We start from the raw sequence: 4,308 nt of genomic DNA, 5'->3' as shown, positions 1-4,308 counted from the left end.
CCGCCTCCAGGCTTCACTTTACACTCACAGTTTGGTTAACACTTTGTTCCCCAGGGAGAACTGGTATGCTCTAGAAACTTTCCCTGGCTTATCTAAGAGTGCACTCTTTTGGGGTGCTGGCACCACTGAGGGGGCATGACGATTCCTATTCTTTTGTTTTGTTTTGTTTTTTCGAGACAAGGTTTCTCTGTGTAGCTTTGCACCTTTCCTGGATCTTGCTCTGTAGACCAGGCTGGCCTCGAACTCACAAATATCTGCCTGGCTCTGCCTCTCGAGTGCTGGAATTAAAGGCGTGCGCCACCACCGCCCGGCGATTCCTATTCTTGTGCTGGCCATGTTTACATTCTATTTGGGGGGAGCTAGGTAATATAAACGTACAGACAAATGCACGTTTTTCAAAATATCTATAGCGGCAACATATGGAATGGTTATAGCCTGTAGATCTATGGATTGATTGTATGTCAGCAAAGTCATGAGGAACAATGGAGAACAGAAGAAAGGGAGCATCATGCTATGGTCCATTGTTGTGCTGCTAAAACAGAATACTTATTAAAGGCTTATATACAGTTCTACAGGTTGGGCAATCCAAAACGGAGGGGCTCTCACCTGGAAAGGAAGGCTATCTTACAGCCTCATTCTACAAGACAGGGTAAAGTGAAAGAAAGCCTCCTTAATGAGAAAGGGAGGGGGTAAAGTCATGCATTCATCTTAGGAGTGGGTTCCTAGTGAATGCATGACTTTGACCCTCCCTTCCTTTCTCAGTAATGGGGGATTCTTTTCTTTCATTTTACCCTGTGTGGTAGAATGAGGCAGATGGTTATAAACAAATTTTTGAAATGAAGACCTGATTGCTACTTGTGGAACAGGTAGTACAGAACCATTTGTAGTTAAGATTACAGCTGGGACATAGCCCAATCTTTGAGAAACAGGGTGTTAATCATAAACAGGAATGAACCTAATTTGTCTTAATATAAGATGACTTTGAAGCTGGAGATGGAGGCAGGCTGGTTCTTTGATACCTAACTCACTCCTTAGTAACGTTAATCCACTCATGACACCAGAGCCCTTGTGGACCTCATCACCTCTTTAAAAGCGCTGCTCCTCAAAACTGTTGCATAATGCATAATGGATTAAGTTTCTGTAACGGGCTGGCAGAAATAAAGATATTTGAAAGAGACACTTTGTGTCTAGTCTGACTATCAGACTATTGAACAATGGACCTCAAAGAAATAGGACTCCCCCCAGGACTCTTGTGATGGGAGAAGGAGAAGGTCCTGACCAGAGGGGTAGCTTGCCTTCTGGGACGTGATTTCTTTCACACAGTCTCTAACAGCTTGTCAGAGCACCCTACAAGATGACACTGGCCGGGCGGTGGTGGTGCACGCCTTTAATCCCAGCACTTGGGAGGCAGAGGCAGGCGGATCTCTGTAGTTTGAGGCTAGCCTGGTCTAGAGAGTGAGATCCAGAACAGACATCAAAACTACATGGAGAAACCCTGTCTTGAAAAAAAAAAAAAAATGACACTGAAGCCCAGGAGAATGATGAGTCTTTGTGGACCAGACACCGAGACCAGGACTGCTTAGATGTGCATACTTTTGGCTCTCTGTTTAAACTTTGATCTCACTTCAGGCCCTGGAAGACAGACTTGAAGCTGGAAAGATGGGAGATGGCTGGATCCCTTGCCCTTCTTCCCAATATGGCCATATTGATTAAATCTCCTTGTTCTGCTTTCCACTTTTAAATAGGCTCTTTTAATGTGCTAATGGCTAGACCTGACTGAGGAAGAGGCCCACCATCTTGAAAATCTGCCACCTTTCTTACCCATCCTAGGCCCCTCTCCCTGTCTGTCTGCTTACCAGGGGAGTCTGTCTAGAGTCTAAACTCTAATTCCTAGTCTCTCACTTCCACATCGGAGCACAGAATTTGCGCTAAACAAAAGCTGCAGTCCCCAGCCATGGTCACTCAAATTTGCCTCTACAATAATCATCTTGTCCTCTTCAAGGGAAGAACTGTTTGTTTGTTTGTTTGTTCTGTTTTGCATCGAAGAATCCTGGTAGGATGATGCCCAAAAGAGTCTCCTCCCCCTAATACCTAACTCAACCTCAAGGTGTAGCTTCATGAGTCTTGCAAGTTTCATAAGTTCCCTGACTCTTGTGAACCTCATCATCCTAGAGATCCTCAAGAGCCCTTTCTTACATCCAAAGATGGTGTCTTAGTTAGGGTTTCTATTGCTGTGAAGAGACACCATGACCAGGACAACTCTTATAAAGGAAAACATTTAATTGGGGCGGCTCCCTAACAGTTCAGAGGTTCAGTCCACTATCATCATAGCAGGAAACAAGGCAACATGCAGGCAGGCGTGGTGCTGGAGACGCAGCTGAGAGTTCTACATCCTTTTTTTTTGGGCGGGGGCAGTTTCCGAGACAGGGTTTCTCTGTGTAGCCTTTGCTGTCCTTGAACTCACTCTGTAGACCAGGCTGGCCTCAAACTCAGAGCTCCGCCTGCCTCTGCCTCCCCGAGTGCTGGGATTAAAGGTGTGCGCCACCACCACCCAGCTGAGAGTCCTAAATCTTGATCCACAGGAGACAAAAGGAAAAACTGTATCACACTGACCAGACTTAAGTTATAAAACCTCAAAGCCCACCCCCATGGCGACACACTTCCTCCAACAAGGCCACACCTCCTAATAGTGCCACTCCCTATGGGCCAAGCATTCACATACAAGTCTATGGAGGCCATACCTATTCAAACCACCACAGATGGGAAGAATTAGTGCTGAGAAAGCAAGGTTGAAGTGTTACATCACGCCTCTCCAGGTCTGACTTAAATATGGAGGATGGAGAAACCCATGTTCCGGCATGGAGAGCTGAGAAAGAACTTACTTCTGCAGGGACATTGAGATTGGTATGGGGCTTTAGTGGTTTGGCTGAGCCCCATGGAATGTGATCTTTATGTCACAGGAGAGGCTTTAGGGGTCTGTGTGATTTAGACCAGCATACAAACTGGGTTTATGCTGAGGACTAAACATCCAGGAGTGGGTGAAGACAAGAAAGCAGACAATGGGGCCTGTCCAGGTCACTCAGAAGAACATGTGGTGTGATTTATGACAAGGAGGAAGTCATAGGGAAAGGACTGACAAAACGTTTTGTGCTCATCCGCCTCTGGAATGCCAGAACTGGAGTGGAAGTTTCCTAATGGGGTAAAAGGAGGAGAAAATAGAACAATACATGTGAAAAAGATTAAACTTAACCTACAGGTTAAGTATGTGGTGTACACTATACAACCAGTGGAAACTGTACACTAGGTGGAAATTGCAAACCCAAACCTAGGCCATTTTGGCAGCCAGGGGTGGCTAACCATGGCAATAACCATGGTTCCTGGGTCATGATCTGTCTGGCTCCAGTAACAGACATGACAGGAACAGCATAGCCCTCCTCTATCATGACCCTGGACTGAGGCAAGCGCTATGAACCAGTCTTGCTGAAGCTATTGTGGGTGGGAAGATGTGTAGCGGTCTCACAACAGCAGCATATGAGAATGAGGGTGAGTAATCCTCTGTCCAGCATTGCTCTTTTAACAACTGGTGATAGAAATGATGAGATCTTCTCATTCTTTTAAAAAAAAGATTTATTTTTATTTTGTGTGTATGAGTGTTCTGTTTGCATATACGTTTACCATACGTGTGCAATGCCCACATATCCAAGAAGGCATCAGATCCCCTGGAACTGGAAGCACAGACAGTTGTGAGCTGCCACTTCAGTGCTGGGAACTAAACCCAGGTCCTCTGCAAGAGTAGCAAGTGCTTTGAACTGCTGATCCATCTCTCCAGCCTCCAGTAATGTTTCTTTTTTAGTGTCCCCTTAACTATCCAAGAGCACTTGACATTTGGTTGTAAGGGATAGCAGTAGACCTTCAGAGATGCTTCCTATAAAAGGGTTTATTATATATGGCTTACCTATTGCTGAAGATTCCGCATTCTTTTGTTTCAGGACATTGGAGAAATCAAGCCAGAACTGAGCTGAAAGCGTCTTCCTTGCTGGCAGACTCTTGGGGGAACAACAGGCTCTTGGGGGAAGAACTGTGGCTGGCAGTCCTGCTCGGCTATGGATCTTGCATAGTACACTAACTACCAACATGACAGGCAAGATAGGCGAGGATGGCTGTTGAGTTGCCAAGCAACCCAACCAAGCAACCAAAAGAGCTGTCTTCTTGCCCCTTGTGGCCAGAATTTCCCTCACCACCTTGCTGGTCTCTGTAGGCTTGGCGGGAGGAGTTCTGGGTCATTCCCTCATAACAACAGCTCACCTA

Source organism: Peromyscus eremicus, chromosome 7, assembly GCF_949786415.1.
Source record: "Peromyscus eremicus chromosome 7, PerEre_H2_v1, whole genome shotgun sequence".
In the NCBI taxonomy this organism is placed as follows: Eukaryota; Metazoa; Chordata; class Mammalia; order Rodentia; family Cricetidae; genus Peromyscus; species Peromyscus eremicus.
This window is presented reverse-complemented; position numbering follows the sequence as displayed.